General features: G+C 48.9%; 1 protein-coding gene across 3 annotated transcripts in view; it reads left to right on the top strand.

Moving 5' to 3' along the window:
* Window positions 1-12,815, top strand: part of STON1 (stonin 1) — a 49,581-nt gene that overhangs the window by 15,396 nt on the left and 21,370 nt on the right. The window contains exons 1-2 of one of the 3 annotated variants that reach the window (XM_072741950.1): window positions 9,110-9,422; window positions 12,425-12,552. The exons of 1 other annotated variant lie outside the window; for it this stretch is intronic. The gene's annotated coding sequence lies outside the window, so the exon portion shown is untranslated. Of the gene's footprint in view, window positions 1-9,109; window positions 9,423-12,424; window positions 12,553-12,815 lie in introns of those variants that run through there. One more of the 3 variants, XM_072741949.1, reaches the window with a different exon arrangement.

The following is a 12,815-nucleotide window of genomic DNA, read 5'->3' on the forward strand; positions in this document are numbered from 1 at the left end:
TGTTGGCTCAGCCCCATACCCTTCCCAAGGTCCCGTCAGGGGCCTGGGTCAATGTGGTGCTTCAGTGGAGATCCTGCACTTCGCAGGAAGCCTGGGCCTGGCTGTGGATTTTTTTCCTGTTGCTGCTACCTCTCCCTTCCCTTTCAGCCAGAAGCAGCTGTTCTGCACTTTCTTTGGCACCGTTCTTGCCCTACAGGGAGCCCATAAGAAACTCTGGCATGGCCCAGAACCTGGCTTCAGTTTCAGGGACATTTTTCACTCACTCACCAAATGTTTATTGGGCCTCTCAGCCTGTGCCAGGGCAGGGCACCCAGGCGTGAATAGGATCCTGCCAGTCCCTCTCTGGGGGTTGTGCCAGCCTAGAACAGAAACCCCAGCAGACACCCAGCCTTCTGTGATGGGTGCTCCTGGGAACTCCAGCCTGGATTCCTGGCCAGTCACCTACTCTGAGGGTGAGTGCCCTGGTGCTCTGTGTTTCTGCCAGTCTTCCCAGCTCTCGAAGTCTGCCTTAGGAGCCTTGCTCTTCTGTGCCAGGGCTGCGTTGCCCACTGCTCCACATATTTATTGCTGTAGAACAACCACTCCAAAACTCATCCATTGATGAGAGAGTAAACAGACTGTGGTATACATGTACAATGGAGCATTTTTTAGCCTTAAAAAGAAAGGCAATTCTGGCATTTATTTCAACATGGATGCACCTTGAACACATTATGCTAAGTGACATAAACCAGTCACAAAAGGACAAATAATGCATGCTTCCCCTAATACAAGGGCCTTAGAGTCATCAGATTCAGAGACAGAAGGTAGAGTGGTAGCTGCTAGGGGTCGGGACAGGCGTGCAGAGTTAGGGTGTAATGGGTACAGAGTTTTGGTTTGGGAACATTAAAAGTTCTGGAGATGGATGGTAGTGATGGTTGTGTAACAATGTGATCGTACTTAATACCCCAGAACTGTGCTCTTTAGAGTGGTTAAAAGGGTAGCTTTTATGTTAATGTATATTGTACCACACAAAAAATGTAGAGGGTTAAAATCACAACTTAATATCATCTCTCCTGGTTCTTTGGGTTGACTGGGCTCAGCTGGGTGGTTCTTGCTTGGGGTTTCTTTCCTTTTTTTTTTTTTTAAGCATTTTGGAAAACTGTTTTATTTAACATGTTCTGAATGGATTTGGCTGGTCTTTTCCATTAAAGAAAAAAAAAAAATTCCCCCAAAGAGGCCACAGACTGGGCACAGCACACCCCAGCCCAGGCCACACAGGAAGTTGGATCTGGGCTTCCAGCAACAAAAACCAGGCCTCTGACCCCTCGTCGTCGTCGGGTGGTTGAGGCTCCTGGCTCTCAGTCACAGCTAGAGATGTCACAGGGAACCATACCACATCTTCCCTGCCTGCGGTGCCCCCTTCCCCAGAGAGGTGAGCCGGGGTGATGGCACCAAGGCTGTCTGGACTGAAGGTGAGCAAGGGGAGGACTGGGTGGGACAATCCAACTTTCCCTTATGGTTTCAAATTCCTTGTAGGCTCCTCTCCTGAGGTCTGAGAGGCAGTTAGTAAACAGATTTGGGGGGCTTCCTGCAGCTGGACCGGCAGGGCTCGTCCCCCCATGCCCTCCCCCCCGCTCAGCACATGCTCTGGGTGTGCGCTGTTGGCTTGCCCACCACTTACATCCTTCTTGCTTGGGGTTTCTCATGCAATTGTAGTCAGATGGCGACTGAGGCTGGAATCAGTGAAAGCTCAAGTGTCCAGATGTTCATGATGGCATCTCAGTATGGTTCCCCTGCATGGCCTGGGCTTCTTAGGTGGTGGCTCAGGGTGCCACAAAACAGCAAAGGCAGCTTCTTTGTCACTTCAGGCCTGTGGCCAGAATAGTCAGTGTTACTTCAACCACCCTGTGGTAGTCTGAGCAATGACAGGCCCACCAAGATTCAAGGGAAGGGGAAATAGAGCTTCCCTGCTCTGTCACATTTCAGAAGAGCATTAGATGGGAGATATCGTTGTGGCCATCTTTAGAGAATTTCTATCCTGAAGCATGGTTGCAGGAATCCTGAAGACTTTGGATAGGAAGGGGTCTTCAGGGAGGCACATACTTCTCTGCACACCTCTTTTTTTAAGGACAGTTCATCTTCATAGATTGTTAGATTTTAGATCTTCATAAACTATTAGGACTTTGGGAAACGACTTGCTAGCAATGACTTGTTTTAACTTATAGAGCCAGAATAAAGCAGAACTGGAACAGCACTTCCCGAGCACTGACCTCCTGTCTTCCAGGCTGGGCAAACGGCTGTAGGGAACTCGCGCAGAGGGACATTTCTTGCTGGGAGCAGTAGTCGGGGTCTGGTGGAGAGATGGGTATGGCAAGAGAGGCCCTGGGGGTGTCCAGTGGAGGCCTGCCCACATCTTAGAGCTGGGTGAACCCCTTGTGCTGGGCTGACCTGTCAGCACCTTGTGGGCCTCACTGGGCAGTGATATGCAGAGGCACCTGGGTGCTCTGTGAGGACACTGGGAGCTACTCATTTCAATGGAGACTCAGAGTTGAGACAAAGGAGGCCAGTCTACTACTGGCTCAAGCACCCAGGCTGATATGTAGAGATAATAAGTATTTTTTTTTAGTGTTTTTTTTTTTTAATTTTTTATTTAAGTAATCTCTACACCCAACATAGGGCTTGAACGAATGACTCTGACTGAGCCAGCCAGGCACTCCATGATCTGTTAAGTTTAAATCTAATGCCTGTCACTGAGAATATCAGTGGACAAATCTATTCATTCACACCTACTTACATGTTTCTAATCAGACTTTGCTGTAAGTGCAAAATTCTTTGTTAAAGCTTTTAGTGGCCTCTGAAATGCAATAAAGTTCACAAATATTTTGTACACGCTCCCTGCAGAGAGACACAAATATTATTTTTGCATGTGATGTCTGCATTTGAGACTAAGAGCCCAAGTAAATGTTGATCTTCTGTAGTTGGTTTATAAACAGGACTTTCATAAGTGATTCTTAAAGTCTTAGAATTGCTTGGGTTGTTACTTATGTGTACACATGTACCTTCAGAGAATTCCCGGGAGTGGCTAGGCTTGAGCAAACGTGCTTTGGTTCTCTGTAAGTCAGTGGTTCCTGCCTGTGTATTCACAGTGATGTGGACATTTCCAGGTGAGCTTGGTGGTCAGCAACAGCCCAGGATGGGTCATGGATAAACCAAAATGCATTTGATCTGAGGCTCTCACACAGCCCGGATCACAGGCTGATGTCATCTCTGGCTTGTGGCCCAGTTTGGACAGCCAGAGGGGAGACCTGCCATAGTAACAATCAGCCTGTGCATAACTGGGTTTCTTGTCCATTTAGTGGGGAGGACTCTATCTTATGCTGGTGTCAATTGGCACATGAGCCAAATGCATAGGAGCCTGGGCAGAGGGTATGGTCACTGCCGTATCATCTGCTGCCTCATGTCTCTGCCCCAGCAGATGTCCCCTCCCCAGGGAGCCTCCCTGCCCCTGAGCCAGGGCTGCCCCCTCCCAAAGTCCCAGTGTGCTTTTAAGCTCAGGAGGGTGAGCACATTTTGTCTTTCCTACCAGTTTATAAGCACCTTAGGAGTAGGAATCTAGTGACAAGGTTCTCTGTAAGTCAGTGGTTCTAGCCTGTGTATTCGCCCTTTATGCCCTCTATTTATGCACCTGCCATCTTACAGGTGTGACTTGACTTAGTGTCACTAGAAGCCTGTCTCAGTGTGTTCTGGCTGCCATGACAAGAAAACATGGTTTCTGGGGCTTAGCAACAGAAATGTGTTTCTCAGAGTTCTGGAGGCTGGAAATCCAAGATCAAGGTGTTGGCAAGTTTGGTTTCTTCTGAGGCCTCTCTCCTTGGCTGTATCCTTATGTGGCCTTTCTCTGTGTGTCTGCCTGTCTGGTGTCTCAGTGTCCTGTCTTGCAGCGGTCAGACTGGCTCAGGGCCTACCCTAACAGCCTCATTTTCACAGAATCCACTCTCTAGAGGCCCTACGTCTAACTGCAGTCACATTCTGCAGTACTGTGCATTAGGCAGAATTTGGGGGAGGGCTCAGGTCGGCCCAGAGCAAACACTAAAAGTTAGGTGTCATTATCCTTTTAAAAAAATATATTTTATTTATTTATTCATGAGAGATACACAGAGGGAGGCAGAGACACAGGCAGAAGGAGAAGCAGGCTCCCCTCAGGGAGCCCAATGCAGGACTCAATTCCAGGACCCCAGGATCACGACCTGAGTGGAAGCCAGAGGCTCAACCACTGAGCCACCCAGGCGTCCCTCATTATCCTCTTTTTCACACCGGAGGAAACTGAAGCTCGGGAATTAACATAACCTGCCCCTTGTCGCACAACTGGTCAGTGGCTGTCCCATGATTCACATGCAATCTCTCTAACTTCCAAACCCTTCTTTCCCCACCACACAGATCAGGTCTTACTGGTTTCTGTTGCCTGCCTGATGTTTCACCCAGGGCCCAGCACTTAGAAAACCCTGCAACTGTTTGCTGAGTGAATGCACGGAGGTGGGGTGGGGTACGTGAATTTTTACCAGAACACGAGGCAGAAGGACCCCAGAGCCCAGAATCCAAGGATCAAGGTCCTGGGTCCTCCCAGCAGCTGATGGTCGTCCTTACCTTGTCAGATCATTCCAGTCTGAAGGCAGCATGATTAATGTGTGGGAGGGACTCCCATTCTAAAAAGCCTTAAATATCCTTTCTGGGCCATTTACCTACAACTTCTTCTGAAAACACTAAAAGTAATTACATGGTAATTAAGATAAATTACTTGACCAATTTTCATAGCAGAGTGGTTGATATTGGCTCCCCCCCAGCCCCCAAATATTTAAGTCCAGAGAGAGATCTTTAAACTTCCAGGGCTTTTCTGGTTATCCTTAGGCGGGGAGGGGGGCGCCTGGGCCTGCAGAGAAGATGGGAAGGAGGAGATTTGCATGTTTATGATGTGTGATCTGAACCAGGCCCCCTGCTGCATGCTCTATCCCACATCTTTTTCATGGTTTCCTTTGAGAATTCAGAATCCAAATCTGAGAGCCACTATCCAGTAACCACAGTGCCCTGCACCCCCGCCCAGCCCTGGGGGCCCCTGAGGAGAGAATTGCCCTTTCTCATTTCCTACTCTTGAGCGCCTTGCTCTTCCCACTGGAGAGCCCACGGGAATATAAATACCAGAAGGCAGCCCTGAAAGCAGGCCTTGTTTGCTGGCCCTCCCCCGCACCAAGGCTCGCAGGTCTGCCTCCTTCCCCTGGCCGGGGGGCAGGCTGGATTTTTTGGAGAGTGGGAAGCCCTGGGGCCCTTTAGTGCTCCTAAGACCAGAATGTAGATAGGGTTCAAAGAGGGGGGTGATTACTAGGCCTGCCAGGAACCCGTCCACCTGGGAGCTGCAGAAAGCCAGGAGGTGGGGACGGAGGTGGCCAAGATGAGGACGGCTGTGCCCAGCCTCTGCCTTGTAGGCTCCAACATCGAGATTCCCTTTGCTTCTGATTTTCTCTCCAAATACTGTCTTGTGTCTCTAGCCCCTTGCTAGATATTTCCAATGGGGTGTACCTCAGACCTGACTTCTTCATGTTTCTCCTGTGGCTCTACTTTTCTAAGTGGAGAACCACCGGGAAGAGCCATATGGAGCCTTGGGTGTGGGTGATGAGTGTGGCCCCAGGTTTTCACCTTACAGAGGCCAGCCCCATGTAGAGAAGGATTGCGTCATTTTTTTTTTTTTTAATTTATGATAGTCACAGAGAGAGAGAGAGAGGCAGAGACACAGGCAGAGGGAGAAGCAGGCTCCATGCACCGGGAGCCCGATGTGGGATTTGATCCCGGGTCTCCAGGATCGCGCCCTGGGCCAAAGGCAGGCGCCAAACTGCTGCACCACCCAGGGATCCCGGATTGCGTCATTTTTGAGCAGTCTTTTCCCCCATTGCTTTGGACATCTCCAGGTGCCATGCCCACTTGCATCAGTAGCGCTTTTTATTTCACAGCTGAGTTCAGTCCATGCTGGCCTTGCTCCGTACTCTTTTCTTGCCAGAGAATGGGAGAGCATTCGGGGCTGGACAGCGATCCCGGGGTCCTCACTGGTGTCCCCTGCAGGCCTGGCACAGCCTGCTCTTGGCCTGGGGCTGCTGGCAATGGTCAGCGTTGACTCAAGAACCCCTCTGTTGTGAGCACTGGGCTACCATTTTTTGAGGGCCTGTGAAGTAGCATTTTACTTACTAACTTAGCATTCATTAAGTAGGTGTTATTCATTTTCACTTTATAGATGAGGACACTGAGGATGCTAAGTAACATGCCTCCGGGATAACAAGCAGAGGAAGCGAGATGAGAGGCCAGGTGACCCGGGCACCAGAGCCTGTACGCTAGACTTCTGTGCTCCTCTGCCTTTGTGGGTTGAGCCTTTGCTGTGACTAAAGGGTAGGAGCCCATGAAGGACTCCTCTTAAGTTAGAGGGGCTCCTCTTAACTCTCACTCAGGAGGTCCCCATCTTGCCACCGGCAGGTCCTTAGGGCAGAGAGCAGATGTTTAGAGCAGGCAGGTGGCTGGTTGAGACCGTAAGTCCCAGCCCTGTGTCCACACCAGGGGGACCTTGATTGAGGTAGTTTCCTTCCTTCACACCATGGACAAGACTTGGCTATGGAGTGTGCTCGGTGCTCACTCTTCCCTAAGAGAATAGCCCAGGAGTTCAGCAGCACTCACCAAAGTGGCAGATGAGTGCTGACCGCAGCCCCATGGCCCCTCATGGTTCCCTCTCTGACCTTCTGTAGTAGGAGACTGAGGAGTGTCTAGGAGCCCTGTGAAGGGAAGATGAACAGGTGCTGGGGCTTTGTGGGGTTGCGGAGAGACAGGCTGCGGTTCCATGGCCCCAGGCTGAGTGTGCTCTGGGCATCTCACAACATTGCAGAGCCTGGTTCCCATGGGAGGGTCCAAGGGCCCCCTGCCTTGGCCAGGAGAGCCCTGGTCCTGGGGAAGGGAGGCTTATTGCTGACAGTCAGTGAAGGGAGCTGCCAGATGCTGCCCTCAAAGCCAGAAGATGACCTGGGGAACAAAACTTTCACATGCTTGCTGAGCTCAAAAGTAAGAGTTCACTCCAGTCATGGTCTATCTGGAAGACCTTTGGTCTTCTGTCTGTCTCGGTAAGCACAGCGAGTCTGTCCTCCTGTAAGGACCACTGGTGTCCCCGTGGAAGAACCTGTGGCTGCTGCTCATCCTGAGAACAAAGCTGAGACTCTGCTAAGCCAGGGAAGCTGCGGTGGGTCCAGAGCTAATCCTCACAGCCAGAGCACTGACAGTGGCAACAGAATGAAAAGGCCAAGGTATTCAGAATTATATAGGTAGACTGTGTGTTTTCTAGTTCCAGGCATTTTATTGTGGAAGAGCATGTTCCAGAATGTTCTGAGGCAAACCATCCATGTGGATCTTTGAGGAGAGGTGCATTTTACCCCCTCCTGGAGCCCATGAGAACGTTAGCATCCTATAGGCTCCGGAAGGGAGTGCTGTGAGGCGACCTGGTTAAACCCTTGTTTAATCCGAATTTGTCAAACACCTTTGACCATGGATCTTCTTCCCCATGCCTGTTAACTTCTCTCCACTTTGGGAGGTGCCATCTTCAAGGAGAACCAACCCCTGAGCAGGGATTTAGGTTCGAGGGACCAAGATAGGAACAGATCATGTCTGGAGAGCAGGGTAGATAGAGGCACGGTCATGTGGCAGACAGAACGGACACCCAGTTTTAGAAACAGATTTGTAGCAAGTTGACCTGATGCTAAAGCAAACTGCAGAGTCTGAGCAATTATCTTTCTTCCTGGCAAGAGAAAGGAAAGCCAGGATTGGGAGACAAGGGAATACAAAGGAGGGAAAGAGAGTGTATACCGAGTACCCATTATGTGGCAATTTATCTATGAGCTGGGGCATCTGGGGGGCTCAGTGGCTGAGCGTCTGCCTTTAGCTCAGGTCATGATCTCGGGGTCCTGGGATCGAATCCTGCGTCGGACTCCCCACAGGGAGCCCGCTTCTCCCTCTGCCTGTGTCTCTCCCTCTCTCGGTGTCTCTCATGAATAAGTAAATAAAATCCTTAAGAACATTTATCAATGAGGCAAGTATCACCATTTTGCAGATGAAGAAACAGGCTCAGAGACCTCTGCTCAGCAGATTTCTATCATCTGTGACACAGACATGAACATGGTGTGCCTACTTGCTAGCAGTGCCATGGTGAGAAGAGTGACGTTCTGAAATTAGAATGGCCCACCCAGCCCCGGATCTTTTCTTTGTTTGTATAAAGACCATCTCCTGGGACAAGTCAGTTTGGGTTGGTATCTGTTTATACTAACGCTCTAAATTTAGGAAACGAGCAGATGATTTACAAGAAGTTAAAAAAAAATAGCCAGGACCCAAATTCATCCTGGAGAAGTGGAGGTTAAATCCATGGGGGTGGCGCAGGGTTGGGGAGCTGAGCTGGAACCGACACAGATAATATTGGAAGGCATGGATAGGTTGTGCTGTGGTTTAGTATTTTACAAATGGCATTTCCTGTCACATAGCTGAACTAAATACCACACATGTTTGTGATTAAATAGGACTGGCTGCGGAACATCTGTGGTAATAGTGCCGGCACTCCACGCAGCGGGCACATCTGTGACCTAAGGTGAGGGTGCAAGCTGTAAGGGTTTTCACTTCACATAGAGTTTTGTGTTGTCTTAGGGTTCCTTTCTGTTTCAAAAGCTTGGTTGCCCCTTTAAAGGGAGAAGTTCTATAGGAAGGATATTTTAAACCCTCGCATAGCAAACCTTGAATGGATGCCTTCTGCACACAGGGCTGTCCCTGACTTTGGCTTTGTTTCTGGGACGTACATCCCGGAATAGCAGAGGAGGGGAACTAGACTGCAGACCCCCAAGCAAACAAGAACCACAGGGAGGCTTTGCACATAGAGCCCCGGTCTGGCCCCAGTGTTGCAGTTGGGGAGTCCAGTCCTGGGAGAGTCCGAGAATTCCTTCTTTGGGGGACAGCCAATGAAACTACACAGATACTGGCATGAAGACATTCTTTCTCTAGATTATGCAGCATTGTTGTGGAGCAAAAAAGGCACAGACATAAAAGGACTAAATCCAGCCCTTTGCATAAGGCTTGGGTGTTGCTGAGGGTCCAGATGTGTTCATGAGGCTCGAGTCGGAGCCAGCCTGACAGTGACAGTCGGGCGGAGCAAATAGCAGGAGGTTACTGCTAGGTGCCTGTGATGCTTCCCTGAGCTGAACACCCCTTCACCGTCTGTCCTCCTCCAGCATCTGGCAGCTACAAAGAAGCCAGGTCCTAGGGACCATCCGAGAGGGTGGTGTTCTCCCCAGGTGGGGACGGTCTTCAGCTGCAGATGGAACAGGAATGCTGATTCGCCAACCAAATGCATCTAATTTGATTTTGATAATCTGCAGGAAAAGGTAGAGCTTCGTTTTTACACTTTATTTGACTGGTTTCTGAAGAAAAGCAAAGGAAATCTACAAAGAACAGCAGGAGGAGACCCTCGAGAGTAGAGTGGGGGTGGGGGTGGCATGGAAGGACAAGTCGGGGAGTTGCATGAAGTTTGGAGAATTCAACAGTCTACCAAGATGGCCCTAGTACTGGAAGAGGGGGTGGCATCTGAGGGAATTTATTGGGCAGCAAGTCTGAAAAATTGTTCATCGCTAAGGGTGGGGATGCAGTCGAAAAGGGACAGAAGCGAGGACAGGCTGAGTTATGAAAGCCGGTCTCAGAATTGACCCAAATTTTTACTGAGCTGTTGTTCTTGAGCAATCACGGAGAAAACTGTCTCAGAGTTTGTCTTTCCCACAGCCTGGTATCCAGGCAGCAGGGAGGTGTGGTGGGCTCTGTGGAGAAGTAGGCTCTTTTCAGGTAGGAATAGCATCTTTCAGGCTTAGAGAGCTCCTGCCTCCAGGGACTCTCCTTCAGTGAAAAGTAGAGAGATGGGAAGTGTTCAGAAATGAAAATTAGGACCCCAACACCAGCAAGTAATCAGATCTCCTGGGACTTCTGGGGTGGTGGATGGTATGGGATCAGACCTGCCTCTTTCTGGCTGGGTGATGTTAGGCAAGTAGCGTCACCTCTCAGAGCCTCATTTTCCTCTTCTCCAAAATATTATTACCTAATGGGGTTGTGGGGATTAAATGCACACACGGCCCTTAGCGTACGAAGAACACATGGCAAGTATTTCATAAATGTTTGTTGGTGTGGTTGATTGAGCAGAATACCTCCAATTCCTGCCTAACTCTGAAATGGGGTGATTCTTTGAACTGAGGAGGGCAGTATAGAGATTTCCTTTATGGGAAACTGAAAAAGACTATTTAAAAGTATTTAGTCCAAAATGTACTGAATTGCGTGGTGATGTCAGACATTCGAGGGCAATGTGGAAAGTACCCTAACGAGTGAGACAGAGTCTTTCTGGAAAAGTTTTATACTCTGACTCTCAAAAAATATATGAGTTTTTCCTGCAACAACTTGATAATTTTTATCCCCAATTCTTTTTGGTGAGATAATTATCCCATACTCGTGCTGCTTTTTCATAAGGCTTGTTGCAACTAGTTTGCAATAGTTCTAATAATATTTAAGGTGTTGCTATTTTTTGAAAGGTTTACTTTTTAAAACAATTTAGAATGAATGCATATATTCCATGATATTCTTGGAAAAATTCCAGGATGATTTCTTCAGTGAAAGAAAAAGGTGGGGTCCAGGGATTGTGTGTAAGGGCAGACTTTCTCGTGTTTGCTATGGCCCGTGGCCTACCTTTCCTGATCCAACATTTAGAAAGGTGGGGATAATTATTTCAGGGCTTCCCTCAATATTTTTGGGGCTGTTAAACTCTGGGTACATCCAACAGAATGTGCCAGGCCCTGAATGCCATCTGTCACATGTATTGAGGTATAAGGTTGAAGACCATTGTCTACGTGTATCCTTGTTATTCCCAGGGTGAGGAGGCACGTGCACTTACTTTTAATTTGTGCTTGAGTTCAGCGTACTCTGATGCTACTTCAAAAGTGAGCAGCTCAACAGGATGTCTAATAGTTTAAGGAGAGGCAAACACTCCCTTAGAAACCTTCAAACCTCAGAGATTGATTTCTAGCAGCTTCCACCCTAGTACATTTTTCTTTTCTACCTGTGCCTCATTCAGCCTTGGTGTCTTGCCCCGTCTCTGAATTTTATCTGGCATTGTCTTCCAGCAGTTAGCAGGATAATCCAGATAGGCTGAAAACAGACCCAAGCATTAGAGCACGTGGGGGTGGGATGCAACCCACAGCAGAGGAAAAAGCCATGGAATCCAACCAGAGGCACTTTCCTCCAGAGGAAGGCAGCTGGGGATGTTGTGCCCGGGATCCTGGATTCCCAGCTCTGCTCTAAATGGATCCTGGACCTCAGAGAAGATGCCTGGGTGCCGTGGTCTACTCTGGATTGTCATCAATGTAAATGAGATGTTGCCTGTGACGGGGCTCTGGAAATGGTAGGACTTAGGGCCCCTCGGGGAGGCACAGACACATATTGAGATCCTGCCCCATTTGCAGTGCAGAAGAAATCCTGAGGTTAATAGGTGCTGCGGCTTGAATACTCTTGGTTCCAATGTCTTGAAGGAGGTGGGGTGAAGTTGGAGATGACAGAGGTAGGCACATTCTTGACTTCTCAGCCCTGAGCTTTTGCATCCCTCCCTGAGACCCCGAGGGGGCCTTGGATAGATGGAGGTTCTGGAAAGGATGTGGCCTTCTTTCCCAGCTGAAGGACGGGGTGAGTTAGGAGGGAGGGGAGGGAAGGGGAAGCCTTAGATGGAATCGATTCTAGTTGTTGATTTTGGGAAAACTGACGGGGGTGGGGTAGGGGAGAGACTTTGAGGTCGTATGAAAGGAAGGGGCAAAATAGGTCAGAGAGAAATGAAATGTGTGTGAAAAGGGGTTGGTTGATAAGAAGCAAGAGGGAGGCAGAAGAGGAGCCAGAAGAGAAGAGTGGGAAACACACCTGCCCTTGACCACGGCGAGCCAGAGTCTTAGCCCCTTATTGTAGGAGCATCCGAGTCCTGCCTTTTAAACAGGGACAAAGGTTTGGGCTTCTCTTGGGCACCATACAGAATTCTGTTTAGTTGTATTAAACTCACAGTTGCTGAGTGCCTCCCGTGGAAGAGTTCTGCTTTATTTAAGGTAAGAGATATTTTTGTGAGGTGTGTTTCCTGAAGTTCAAGGGTCACTTAAAAAGTCATAAAATTGATTTCTTTATCTGGTTTATGAAAATTACTTTCCTTTTTGTAAGAAGCAAAAACTCTGAAGAAACCAGTATCACTGTTCGAAATTTTGCAAAGCTACCGGTGGAAAACAGATGAAGCAAAATGTTTTGTAGAGATCAGAATAGTATTCCTCTAAAGCGGGCTTTATTTCTTCTCTTTTTCTTTCTTGTTTAATAAACCCAGCTAACGTAAATATTTACATGATGTCTCAGTCCATATGAAGAGTTATTTTGGCTGGAGTCCTTCCGAAGACCATAGGATAGGATGGGTCAAGAAACAGTGCTGCTGATTCCCTGCCTCTGAGCCTCCTGGTACGTCCCATTGAAACATGGTCTGCCTGCTTCCAAGGGAAAGTGCTTTGTGGCAACTCCAGCCCAAGGGCAGTGACAGTAAAATGCCCTCCAGAGAGAGCCAGCTGGCCTGGCCTGCTGCTCCACTGTGTGTTTTTGTGTCCTCAGGAATGTGCGGATTTAGCAAATGACAGCACTGAGCGTGCCCTGTCCCCAGTAGAGCCCCGGGCTTGCTCGCTCTCTATAGGTTGGCTCTTTTCCAAGCGTGAATGATTGCATTGGTT

The sequence above is a fragment of the Vulpes vulpes genome, chromosome 16, assembly GCF_048418805.1.
Source record: "Vulpes vulpes isolate BD-2025 chromosome 16, VulVul3, whole genome shotgun sequence".
Taxonomy (NCBI): Eukaryota; Metazoa; Chordata; class Mammalia; order Carnivora; family Canidae; genus Vulpes; species Vulpes vulpes.